At 37.8% G+C, this 14345-nt stretch overlaps 1 long non-coding RNA gene across 1 annotated transcript in view; it reads right to left on the reverse strand.

Moving 5' to 3' along the window:
• Positions 1–391: 391 nt before the first annotated feature.
• LOC122908478 overlaps positions 392–14345 on the reverse strand; it is a 91163-nt gene continuing 77209 nt past the window's right edge. The window contains exons 2-3 of the long non-coding RNA XR_006384964.1: positions 12442–12546; positions 392–463 (exon numbers count right to left, since the gene is read on the reverse strand). This is a non-coding gene — a long non-coding RNA (uncharacterized LOC122908478). The remainder of the gene's footprint in view (positions 464–12441; positions 12547–14345) is intronic.

The raw sequence follows: 14345 nt of genomic DNA on the forward strand, positions 1-14345 counted from the left end.
AAGAAAAATAACTATCTAAAAATTTAATTTCACTTTGTGGAGTAAAAATAATGCTCAATTTACTAAGATTTTTGTTCAAACAAGATGACAACTTTATATGCCACTAATTTAAACCAGAATATACTTTATGTAGCAAAACACTGCAACTTGATATTTTTCTCTTGCATTAAAGAGAATCAGATCTTTTGTCAAGTCATTCAGAGAAAGGGTGAGGTCAATGTAGCCATCTTCATAAGATTATGTGTTTATTTTCTTACGGCATTTGTGATACCATGCTAGTTGACAGCAGATTAAAAGCTAACCCTATAAAGTCTGCAGCCACAAGCCTATGTTAGCAAGCAAGCTCCAAAATCCATCCATAACCATGCTTCCACTTACCCACAGGTCCTCCTGTTGATCTAGATCCAGATATAACAGAAACTTATGATCCTCTTCCCATCTGGTATTCAGTCATAGCCCTAAACTAACAAGGAGAGGAAAGGACGAATTTGTAGGCATTACTTAGAAGAAAACATTTTAAAATCTTGTCAGAATTTAAATTATATATTCTTAGAATAATACTAATACCAAAGTCCATAACACTAATACCAAAGTCTATAACACAACTACAAAAATAATCATCAACCACTTATCCAGAGAGAATATTTATTTATATCACATGTAACCTAAAGAATACTAATTTAATTTAAATGCCTATGAATAGTTTTGAGAAAAAAATCTGTTAAGAAGAAGGAAAAATTGAAACTGGAAAGAGAAAAGATAATAATCCTGATATCTTATTTATCAGTCTGTGCTAAAATACAATTATAATAATGAATTATTGTGAAATCTAAGAAAACAACTAAATATAATCTCTATAGAAAACAGATTATTTTCTTCCTAGCTGTGTGAAGACAAAGGCACCTCTAGTAACCTCAAAGAGGTTTTTTTTTGTTTTTGTTTTGTTTTGTTTTTTTAAAGATTTTATTTATTTGACAGATTGAGAGAAATCACAAGTAGGCAGAGAGGCAGGCAAAGAGAGAGAGAGGAGGAAGCAGGCTCCCCACGGAGCAGAGAACCCGACGTGGGGCTTGATCCCAGGACCCTGGGATCATGACTTGAGCAGAAGGCAGAGCCTTTAACCCACTGAGCCACTCAGGTGCCCCTCAAAGAGGTTTTAAATTTGGTCATAAATGAGCACTTTACAGAATTTTCTAGTCAATTACATTTGGCAATGTGCCAAAATGGAACAGCAAACTCAAAAAATTATATATTAGAATATATTAATTATCCCATTAAATATTTATTAAGAACCTACTATGTGTGCCTAACAATATGCCTGACATCAAGGCCCCAGGGAGCTCAATATATATTGTGAAAGTAAATTACTTCACTGGTATGATAATCATAAACTCAAGCATTGTAGCCGGGTAAGATACATCTGTCTCATCAGAACAATTTTAAAGTTTTTCAGAAGACTTTAAATAAACATTCTCCAATAATTTACTAGAAAACCTATTCAGATAAGCATTGATGACTGACTACATCTGGAACTAATCACAGAGCTCCTTTATCCACCAGAGAGAAAACTTCCAAATATTTCAAGGTTTCTTCCAAGATTACTACCATTTCTATTCAATAGTTTTTCCACAAATATTTGTTGAGCCACTTAATTTTTTCTTAAATATTCTTTGGGGTTCTCTGGCTCCAATTCCAACAGGTCAGGGGGAGTTTCCCCACACCCACAAGCCAGCAGAGTATCCATAATTCAACCCAATTCTGAATCTAGTCACTTGGAAATAGCACCTGATTTCACAGGTGAAGGGCTCGGTCCTATGAGACCGCCCCCTCTGCCTCTACTTCAGATGGCAGTCGCAAGCCCAGCTTGATACTACTATAAATTAGAGGTTCCCATAACCCCCTCCTTGGGGTTAACTAATTTGCTAGAATGGCTCACCAGTACTCAAACATTTTACTTAATTGGTCACTGGTTTATTGTAAAAGGATATAATTCAGGAATAGCCCAGGTATCAGAGATGCACAGGGGGAGAAGGCTGCAAAGCCTTCTCCAGACATGCCATTCTCCCTAAATTTCCACATGTTAACCAACCTGGAAGCTCTCCAAACCCTATTCTTACGGATTTTCGTGGATGCTTCATTACAAAGATTAAATCACTGGCACTGACAACTGATTCAATTTCCAGGCCCTCTCCTTTTCCCAGAGGTCTGGGGCTAGAACCAAAAGTTCCAATCCTCTAATCACATTGTTGATTCTCCTGGCAACCAGTCCTCTTCCTCTGGATGGGTCCAAAAGTCACCTCATTAACATTAAAGAAACACTTCTGTCACTCTCAACACTGAGGAAATACCAAGGGTTTTGGGAGCTGTGAGTCAGGAATTGTGGATGAAGACCAAATGTATATGAGGAATATATTTTGGTCATCTGGATGGCATTTTCCTTATAAATCCAAACATCACAAATACTTACACAAATAGGTTTCATAACCAAATAAACAATCCCAGCATTATTATTCCAGGCCGCCAGCCCCATATCATCATCCTGAAATGTCCAGAAATCCTCTAAAACATTTACAGGGATTTGAGACCAACAGTTTGTACCTCTTATCTCAGAGGACAGAGTTCAGATGTATCCCTTGAAGCCAGGCAATGTCACAATCCCTAGGGAAAACCTGTTGCTCCTGTCTCAGGGCCTGTTCACTGTCCACACTGTCAAATATCAGGCTTCAGTGCACAGCCAAAATCTAGACTTTCCTATGATATCCTCATTTCAAGGACACTGCCCTACCTGCACGAATAAAAGTGATGCAGTGAGAAGATTGCCTCTCCCCATCCTGGGCTTTGCACAAAAAAGGGCGTCCAAACTGAACTAGAAATTATAGGTCACAGGAACCACCACTTGGCTTCAAGCCTGACAGCTACATGGTGGGATTAGGAAAGATTTTAGGGACGTCAATTCATAAACTTCAATCCACGTTCTACCTTGGAATGTTGGATGCGACACAGGGGGAGTCCATTTCCCAACTGTTATCTTTACCAGTATTATGACTTCTGTTAAAAGACTTGTTGACGGGGCACCTGGGTGGCTCAGTGGGTTAAGACTCTGCCTTCGGCTCAGGTCATGATCCCAGAGTTCTGGAATTGAGCTCCATCGGGCTCTCTGCTCAGTGGGGAGCCTGCTTCCTCCCCTCGCTCTGCCTGCTTCTCTGCCTACTTGTGATTGCTGTCTGTCAAATAAATAAATAAAATCTTAAAAAAAAAAAAAAAAAGACTTGTTGACTTCCTTGAACCCAGGACTTGTTCACAATCAGCCATGTCTATTCTGGCGGTATCAGTCATATTCGTCTCAAGAGGTTGGAGAGTTTGATCTCTCAACTCCACCTCTTCAGAACAATCAAAGGGACCTGAACTCTGCAAATTTGCCCACACTTTTCCAAATGCCCTTCAGTTGCCACATTTCAATAGTTCCATAAAAAAGGTAAATCCCACTTCACCAGATACTTGTCGTAGTTAGGAAAAGATAAATATTTTGATTGGTAGCTAGAGACAGAAAGAAAGAGAGAGAGAGAGAGAGAAAGCAGACACATAGACTACTGAAGTCTTAGGTTGTTATTACACTGATTCTTTTCTATCACATTAACGACACTTCAACAAATACAATTTAAAGTTAAATGCAACTAATTTAGTGACTATAAAAAAGAGTCTACAATTGATTGGGGCAATGGCATGTTGAATAAAAACATTTACTGTCATTTCATAAAAATTGGCATTTACCATTCAAGTGTCCCCAAATGGATGCTAAATAGACCTGACATATTTTTAAGGTAATTTATTCCTTAGACTTAATATGTAGATGTTTTCAATTATGATAAAGCATTAATATTAAATGCTTGCTTATTAATCTTTTCAGGACAGTGAGAAATGAAATATGATGCAAATATGTCTTCCCAAATTAGAACAAAAATAAAGGATGCAATTCAAAGAGCGAGGGAGAATTGGCATATCTTAATGTTTTAAACAGAATCCTGCTTATTTTTTTTTCTTTTTAAAGATTTTATTTATTTATTTGACAGAGAGAAATCACAAGTAGACGGAGAGGCAGGCAGAGAGAGAGAGGGAAGCAGGCTCCCCGCCGAGCAGAGAGCCCGATGCGGGACTCGATCCCAGGACCCTGAGATCATGATCTGAGCCGAAGGCAGCGGCTTAACCCACTGAGCCACCCAGGCGCCCCAGAATCCTGCTTATGTTTTAAACAGAATGTTTAAAACAGAATACCTAATGTTTTAAACAGAATACCTGTTGCTCAAAATCCAAAATTATGTTCCAAATCAAAATTTACAATGGAGTATTCAACTATTAATACAGGTGAGTATAAAAATCTACAGGTCACGGAAGATTTTACCTATTCTACGATATCTAAACATCTAAACTCAATGGTGATTTAATACTGAGAAAGGAACAGGAATATTTAGGCTACTTGAGCCCCTCAGGACAAACTGAATACAGCTGTGGAAGAAGAGTCTCAATTGTTTCCAGTTTCTGAGAATACATTAGGTCACTTAATATAACATCCTGGTGTATTGTTTGCTTTTTGATAGCAAACAAGATAGACTGATTGATTGAGTCACTCACAGGTATTCCTTCCTTCAACAAATATTTATTGAAGGATCACCATGTCAGACACTGGGATAAAGGATTCTCTCACATAACTTAATTGAAATTCAACAAGTATTCTCATGTTATAATGAGGATTAAATGAGTTAATATTTGTATAGTGCTTAAAACGGTGTGGGGCACATAGAAAGTGCTATATCAATGTTTGTTAAATAAATTATGTTGAGGAGTCAGTTGTAATATGATCTTTGTACAAGATTTTGGCATAGGAGATAATGGTAGAGTTCTGAAATACCAGCCTGGGAGGTGAGTGCAGGAAACACCTAAGTCGGTGTGTACCCATATAAAAACTCACCTGATGGCAAATTTCTGTGGAGAAATAAATATTTTATGAGACTGTTATAATAGGCTTTACAATGCCTATAAATATTTACTTAGCACACACTTCTGAAACACTGCATACCAAGTCCTGTGTAACTGCTTCACATATAATAACTCATTTAATTTTCACAATAGCCCTGTGATACTATTATTCCACTCTACAGATGAGGAAATGGAGGCACAGAGAAGCTGAACACCTTGCCAAAGTCGTACAGCTATTAAGAGGCAGAGCCTAAACTGATACTCAAGTAGCCTGGCTCCAGAGACCAGGTTCTTAAACACAAAGTTAAAATGTGACATATCGGGACGCCTGGGTGGCTCAGTTGGTTGGACGACTGCCTTCAGCTCAGGGCGTGATCCTGGAGTCCCGGGATCGAGTCCCACATCAGGCTCCCAGCTCCATGGGGAGTCTGCTTCGCTCTCTGACCTTCTCCTCGCTCATGCTCTCTCTCACTGTTTCTCTCTCTCAAATAAATAAATAAAATCTTTAAAAAAAAAAAAATGTGACATATCTGGGCACCTGGGTGGCTCAGTCGGTTAAGCATCTGTCTTCAGCCCAGGTCATGATGCCTGGGTCCTGGGATCAAGCCCTGTGTCCAGTCCCCCACTCATAGGGGAACCTGCTCCTCCTTCTCCCCCTGCCCTTCCCTCCTCCCCTGCTCATGGTTTCTCTGTCTCTCTCTCTCCCTCTCTCTCAAATAAATAAATAAATAAAATGTGACATACAAAAGGGCTGGCATTTATGGGATCCTCACAGGCTGTCTCTCTGAGTCAGAACGACTCTGTGCATTGGTTCATTTGTCAAGCACTACCATAATGGGAAAAACAATAAGCCCAGATGCCACCTTACAAAACAAGATGGAAAGGACTTTGAAATACTCCTTGAGGGACGCTCGGGTGGCTGAGTCGTTAAGCGTCTGCCTTTGGCTCAGGTCATGACTGAGCCCAGCACTGGGCCTGCTTCTCCCTCTCCTTCTGCCCCTCCTCCTTGCTTGTGTGCGCTCTCTCTCTCTCTCTCTTGCTCTCTGTCAAATAAATAAAATAAAATCTTTTCTTAAAAAAGAGAAAAAGAAATACACCTTGAACATACAGAAAATTGAAAAGGAGAACTGAGGGGATAAATGGGAGTCTGGAGCTAAAATGAGTCTTAAATTTCACATGATCATAACTAATCACTTTTGGTATTCACATATCTTCCACAAGACTTAGGACCCTTTGAGAGTTGGTGAAGAACATAGTAAGCATACCTATATACTCCTCAATTGAATAGAGGAAATTCCAATTCTTTGCCTTCATCCCAGCACCCCCACCCCGCCTCAATTTAGTCCATCACAAATAAGGATATATAAGCAAACTACAGACCACAGGGGTAGTAAATACTACTACACAACTTTTCCACACAAGAAAAAATGCAACAATTGTGGTAAAACACTTTTGGAAGGTATCTTCAACTTGGAAATCCTGCCTACAGCAAAGGACACAGACTTTTTCAAATAGCCACAGATTAAATTAAAAAAAAAAATGAATTTTAAAATGTGGTAAATTTATCCCCTATCCCGAAGACCAAAGAGACACTTCGGCAACTTACCAAGAACAATTAAAGCTAGAAAACTGCCAATAATTTCTCTGCCTCAGAGAGAAAGATCAAGAAAGAACCATCCCAGTGCCTTCTCAAGGACATGGTGAAGTTTATTTCTCAGTTCTTCCTAAAGTTCAGCTTTGATAGTGAAATAAGAGTTTAAGGGTACAGAGGTTTTCTAAAATGTTTGCAGTCACAGATCCTGCCAACTGCTGCTTCCCCATTAGCTGAGTACTTTTGCTCTTCTAAAGCAGGAATGTTAGCTCCTGGTTTGACAATAATTCAGTAAAGAGAAAAACTTCAATGTGCTTTCTGCCCAAAATGGTCAAAACAGACACACAGATTTCAACAGCCTGATGCCTGTGCCTCCCATAACTGCTCAGACAAACCACTCTATCAATCATGATTATTTGGTGCCCCCCTCTGGCCTTTCTGCAGCAATTTTATTTAGCTCCTCTAAGAAACTGAACAAGATTTCTAAACAAAACTCCAGAGTGGAATCACAAAAATCTGCCTGTGAGAGAAACCTCATTTTGTCTGCACTTACAATATAATTATTCCAATTCTCCAAGGCAAAGGAAAATCTGGCAGGGCTAACTGTGTGCTTTTATATTCATAATGTACTTTAGGTGATATAATTTTGCTTTATGTATTTTTAAACACCCCTCAAGGAACCAGAGAACTCTATCAGTTCTTCACAATTAAGATTAGGCTACCTAGGGTCCCCTCAGAAGAGTTGACAATTTACTTAGGAGAAATCATTCTGTAAAACAGACAGCCTTAGAACCCAGGGCAGTTTAAAAAAAAAAAAAAAAAAAGACTACTGGGCAGTAGAAACCTGTATCAAATATCAGGTTAAATAATATTATTAATTAACACTTACACAATATAATTCCCATCATTTAAAGCTATTCATTGACCTTCACCCAAGTTCCCTGGGGTTCTTAACTAAAGAGACATAAGTTGTATCTGGTCACAGAAAGCTTCCAGTACCTCAAAGTGAGTCTCTTCTCTGTATCCAGTAACTCCTTTGCTGCAGCCACTCACAGGATGACCAGGCTCCTTCTGCTAGATTAACATGGTCTGACCGCTTTTGGGGACAGCACACACCTTGGTTTCCAGTTTATGTCACTGAGGAGCTGGGCAAGGGGACAGGGCATTCACGCTGGTACTTACCAAGAGAGAGCTGAGTCAATGCAAGGTCTGGAGATAAGGGGAAGAGATCAGACCCCATGGGGTTTCCAGAATAGCGCTAAGAGTGTCAGATCCTGACAGACAGGATGACAAGGGGAAGTAAAGCTATAAAGGTAAGAGGGTGATGAGCCAAGGAGGCTCCTTGTGGATGACAAGAAAGTTATTGTGGAGGAAGGCTTTGTACAGGGTTTAAGGTGTTAGCGGCAGTCCTTGACGCAGCAGGCAGGAAGAAGATAGATATAAGACACACACAGAAGATTTCCAGGAATCCCTAATTCTTCTTTCCTTTTTACTTATTTATTTATTTATTTATTAGCTGATGTATAGTTGACACACAAAGTAAGATGAGTTTCAGGGGAACAACGCAGTGATTCAGCAAACCTATATGTTATGCTATGCTCACTATAAGTGTAGCTACCATCTGTCACCATATAAAGCTACTGCAGTACCACTGACTGTGTTCCCTGTGCTCTACCTTTCATTCCCTTGATTTATTCATTCCATAGCTGGTAGCTGATACCTCCCACTTCCCTTTGTCCATTTTGCCCATCCCATCACACCCTTTCCCTGGCAGCCACCAATTTGTTCTCTATAATTATGGATCTGTTTCTGCTTTTTGTTTGTTTATTCATTTGTTTTATTTCAGATTCCATATATAAGTGAGATCAAATAGCATTTGTCTGTCTCTGTCTACTTCACTTAGCATAATGCCCTCTAGGTCTGCCCCTGTTGCAACAAATAGCAAGATCTCATTCTTTTTTATGACTGAGTAATATTCCCTTGTGTGTATTTATCACACCTTTTTTATCCATTTGTCTACTGATAGAACACTCAGGTTGCTTCCATGTCCTGACTGCTGTAAATAATGCTGGAATAAACATAGGGGTGGATATTTTTTTTTCAAATTAGTGTTTCTGTAAATAGTAGTGGAATTACTGAATCACATGGTATTTCTATTTTTAATTTTTTGAGGAACCGCCATACTGTTTTTCACAGTGGCTGTACCAATTTACATTCCCAAAAACATTTCATGAGGATTTCTGTCTCCACATCCTCACCAACACTTAAATTGTCTCTTTTATTCTAGCTATTCTTAATAGGTATAAGGTGATAGCTCATGGTTTTGATTCACATTTCCTTGATTAGTTATGCTGAACATGTGTCTGCAGGCCATCTGTACGTCTTCTTTGGAAAAATGTCAATTCAGGTGCTTTTGTCCATTTTTATTCAGATTATTTGCTTTTTGGGTGTTGAGTTGTATAAGTTCTTTGTTTTAGATATTAGTCCCTTATCAGATATATCATTTGTGGGTATCTTCCCTCATTCAGTAGGATGCCTCTTCATTTTCCTAATAGTTCCCTTTGCTGTGCAAAAGCTTTTTATTTTGGTGTAGTCCCAATTGTTGGCTTTTGCTTTTTCCCCCCTTGCCTGAGACATGTAGAAAAACATTGCTAAAGCTGATGTCAAAGAAATTACTATCTGAGTGGTCTCTGGGTATGTCAGTGAGTTAAGTGTCTTAAGTCTTGATTTCAACTCAGGTCTTGATCTCAAAGTTTTGAGTTCAAGTCCCACACATTGGACTTCACACTGAGTGTAGAATCTACTTTAAAAAGAGAGGAAAAGGAGGAAAAGGGAATTATTGCCTATGTTTTCTTCTAGGAATTTTATGTTTTCAAGTCTCATACTCAGGTCTTTAAACCATTTTGAGTTTATTTTCATGTGTGGTGTAAGAAAGTGGTCTAATTCTTTCCTTTTGCATATAGCTGCCAGGTTTCCCAGCACCAGTTTTTGAGGAGACTGTCTTTTCCCCCACTATATATTCTTGCCTCCTCTGTCATGGATTAATTGGCCATGTAAATATCAATTTATTTCTGGGCTTTCTATTCTGTTCCATTGATCTTTGTGTCTATTTTGTGCCAATATCACACTGTTCTGACTACTACAGCTTTGTAGTATATCTTGAAACCTAGGATTACATGTCATATACCTTGAGCACTGTTCTTCCTCAAGATTGCTTTGGCTATTGGGATCTTTTGTGATTATATACAAATTTTAGTATTATTTGTTCTAATTATGTGAAAAATGCTGTTGGTATTTTGATTGGAACTGCACTGAATCTATAGATTGCTTTGGGTAGTGTGGACATGATAACAATATTAATTCTTCCAATCCATGAGCATGGAATATCTATCCATTTGTTTGTGTCATCTTCAATTTCTTTCATCAATATTGTACACTTTTCAGAGTACAGGTCTTTCACTTCGTTAGTTAATTCCTAGGTATTCTTTTTAGTGCAATTATAAGTGGAATTGTTTTCTTAATTTCTATCTCTGCTACTTCATTACTAGTACATAGAAATACAACTGACTTCTATATGTTAATTTTGTGTCATGCAGCTTTACTGAACTCATTTATTACTTCCAATAGTTTTTTGGTGGAATCTTTAAAGTTTTCGCTATAATATGTCATCTGTAAAGATAATTTAACTTCCTCCTTACCAATATGAATGCCTTTTATTTCTTTTTCCTGTGTGATTGCCATGGGAAGGAATTCTAGTACTATGCTGAATAAAAGTGATGAGAATGGACATCCTTGGGCTGCATAGGTGGCTCCATCGGGTGAGTGCCCAACTTGTTTTTGGCTCAGGTCATGATCACAGGGTTCTGGGCTCCACACTCAGCATGGAGTCTGCTTTAAATTCTCTGTCTCTCCCTCACTCTCTCCCCCCTCTCCCTGTTCATGCTCTCTTTCTTTCTCTTTCTTTCTTTCAAATAAATAAATAAATAAAATATTTAAAAAAAAAAGAAAGAAAGAAAGAAAAGAAAAGAAAAGAGTGAACATCCTTGTTTTACTCCTAATCTTGGAGGAAAAGCACTCAGTTTTTTAGCATAAAGTATGATATTAGCTGTAAGTTTTTCATACATGGCCTTTATTATGTTAAGGTATATTTCCACTAAACCCACTTTCTAGTTCTTCCTTTCTTGCCCTTCATTCAAAGTTCTGAAATTCAGGGACTTCATGGACTAGAACATGCAACTGTTTCTTTTTGCTAAGTGGTAAAAAATAAAGCCAAAAAGTCACTGAGGAAAAAGAATCAATTAAATTTTAGTTTTAGGATAAGGAACAAATCATAGGTACAGCCACAGTACTTTTTCTAAAACCTGTGATATGATACAATTAAGTTTATACTCAGTAAACAATCTCATTTGGAAAAAAAAATGGCTCAAGGAAGAGAGTGATAAAATTAATCTAGTGAGGACCTGGCTTTAGTACTATATTAGATCCTACAGAAAATAATTATTTAGTTCTTCAACAAAAGACCAGATGGGCAGAAGTCTCACATGCACCATGTACTCACTAAACATTATGAGTATCACAGTTTACAAGCCAAAGATGGTTCTATTAAAAATAGTTTTATTTTTACTCAATATCATCTTTCAAACAATATCTGGTAAAATTATCCAAGTAAATGACAACTTAATAAATAGTTCTCAGCAGTAAACATTGGTGCCACTTCCTCATTACAAAAATATTTTCCTGGGCAGATGAACTTAACTGAATCAGAAATCCACTGACACTGAAGTCACACAACCAAATTCCCTATCATAGCACTTATCACATTGTGTTAGAGTTGCTTATTATTTTTATTTGTAGATGGTATAATGTTTACTTTCCTCTCCAATGCCCTTCACAGAGTTCAGCATATAATAGGTCCTCAAATAATATTTTCTTGGATTCAACTGAATCTCCCTTCACAGTCATTTTGCTCAGTGACTTAATAAGGAATAGTACACAGCTATTCTTTCATAGCTGTGTATTGTTTTTATTTAATAAAAGAGGGTCTGATCTGGGAAATATTGTGCTATTTTAGGTCAAATATTTTAGTGGGATCTCAGAAAAATGGTAGGAAACCTGGGCCAGGTGGATAGCTTCAAGTGTCCTATCAATGATTCTATTCTAGCACCCCCAATGGGGAACACAATTTATTATTTTACATTTGTGAAATGAAAAAGTAAAAATATAAAGTTATTTAAACTGTGAATACCCATAAAAAGGAAAATATCGTGATCCTCAATCTTACGTTTTAACAAGGATTTCAAAACTGTTCTCTAATACTTCCATGTGTTCTCTAGAAAATATATGTGAATATGCAATAATAATTTCTTCCACAGTATACATGTAGAATACAACAGAAAAACACCCTTTATTTGTGTCATAACTAAAACAGTTTAGGGGTACCTGAGTGTCTCAGTTAACCATCTGCCTTTGGCTCAGGTCATGATCCAGGGTCCTGGGATCAAGCCCCATATCAGGCTCCCTAGCTTATAGTGGGAAGCCTACTTTTTCTTCTCCTGCTCCCCCTGCTTATGCACATGCTATCTCTCTCTCTATAATAAATAAATAAGATCTTTTAAAAAAAAAAAAAAAAAGAAGGAACAGTTTGCCCATTTAATCAGACAATTCATTTGAGTTTGTCTGGTTTCCACCTACACAGTCTAGTGCAGCAAGAGAGACAAGACCCCAATAGGCATGTTGAAAAAAATGCTTTAGTTCTATCTGATTTAGTGATCCTCTTCTGACATTATGTCAATACTGAAGGGGATAATAATGAGTCAGATAGTTTCAGGTAACTCATCTTCTGCCATCCTATCTACTCAGAAAGTAACATAACTCACCTGTCTTATGTGCAAAGAGGAGACACAGCCTTGAATCACGAGTAGGTCCAAGAGCAGACACAGCGAGGCCTCTCTGAGCAGCCCTGTCACATCCAATAGGCAAATCTGTTCCAGATGACCAACAGCCCATCAGTGCACAGACCAAGAATTCCAATATTATTCTCCTATCTAAGACATATGCCTATGGGAGCACAGATATTCTTAGGAATGATAACAACAATAAAATCATGTTTGATTTGATTCTATTTTCTGGCTTCCTGCTCTATGATGTTTGTACCAAATCAACCACTGCCTTCTGTAAGGGAAAAAGATATCTGCAAGATTGATGACTTCCTTATCTCACTGCCCCTCCATGTTGAAATTAATAAGAAAAGAAACTTTCAGTCATTAAAATTCTTCATGCAAGTAGTCTCTTCCTGCTCTCCACTTCACACACTTGATCGCCTGCGAACGATTGCAAACTTATAAGTTTCCAATCTAACTTCCACAGGAGAGTCAATGCTACTGTCTATGGCATGGGAACTTCCCTCTCTCTTTAGAGATTTTACGCAGTTCCAAGGATGCAACAAATCTCATTTAGGAGCGGCACACCATCACCCACATATTAACTTGTCACCCTGAGTAATAAAGTTCACAAACTCCATTTCATTTTTTTCTTCACCATGTTGCCTGATAATATAAAAAGGTGTCACATCCCTTTGATTTGTAGCTTGCGTGTTTGTGAAATAGCCTCTCCACAAACAACCTGACGAAGTCAAGGAAGCTGGATGACTTTTTTTCTTTAATGTCCAGGTCTATTTCCCAGGAAATATTCATGTGCATAAACATAAAAGTGTTCAATGAGGTGCAATCTTGGTAATTGCACAAATAGGAAAAAGTCAAAGCAGATTGTTCTGAGGTGGGTAGGATTTCTAGACTCACTGCCTACATTAAAAGCAGTGACCCCAAATGACGAAGGCAGGTATGGCATTTCCCAACCTTTCAATTACTGAGTAAGATATCAAAAAATACCACATTGGTCATATATAATTGAAAAGTGGCTATCTGCTCTTCCACAGCTTTCTTTAATTTAGGAGTCTTTTGTGATATGCAAAATATATTTATACTTGATCTACTTTAACAGCCTGTTTTCTAATGAACATATTTGTGGTACACTCTGACAGACACTTAACTACCAGTCATTATTTTACCACCATTATACACAGAGAAAAGAAGAGCAATCAATCACAGACGCCGTGTGGATTTCTAACAACCATGTTTGCAGATAAATAATGGAGACTTTGTGTGTGTGTGTGTGTGTGTGTGTGTGTGTTGAGATCATCAGCTATTCTCCTTACTATTTGGCATCTTAAATCTACTTGGGAGTATCAGAATCTATATAAAGGACATGATAAAATCCAACACTTCTTCCCTGAAATAATCACAAACATAATTCAAAGGGATCACGGACTTCTAAATTTCACCAATAATGGACGATTTCAAGTTAAGAACCTCTGTTCTAGGGTTATACCTATGCCTGATTTTAAGTCATCATATGGCAGCAGTGTGGGGAACGGGTTGGAGTAAGTCAAGAAAGGCTGAAGTGCAAGTGTAGAAGGTATTTGCCATTTTCATCAGAACAGTGAGCAATGAGGGTGGTTTGACCAGGGTGCAAAGTAAGAAAACTAGGAATGAGAATCAACAAAACATGAAGATTGAAAGGGTTTTCTTTTTTTTATATCTACATGGAAAAAAAACTTTTTAAACCCTAATTCTTAGCAACATCTGACAGCAAATAAACAAACAAAATCATCAAGTAGAAACTTGGTCTTTGAAAAATGCTAAGGTATTTATTGTTGTGTCTTTATTTTACATGAAACTAACCTTCTGAAAACTAGGAAAAAGAGATTCCCACACAGAATTCT

The sequence above is a fragment of the Neovison vison genome, chromosome 6 (genome assembly GCF_020171115.1).
Source record: "Neovison vison isolate M4711 chromosome 6, ASM_NN_V1, whole genome shotgun sequence".
NCBI classification, from domain to species: Eukaryota; Metazoa; Chordata; class Mammalia; order Carnivora; family Mustelidae; genus Neogale; species Neogale vison.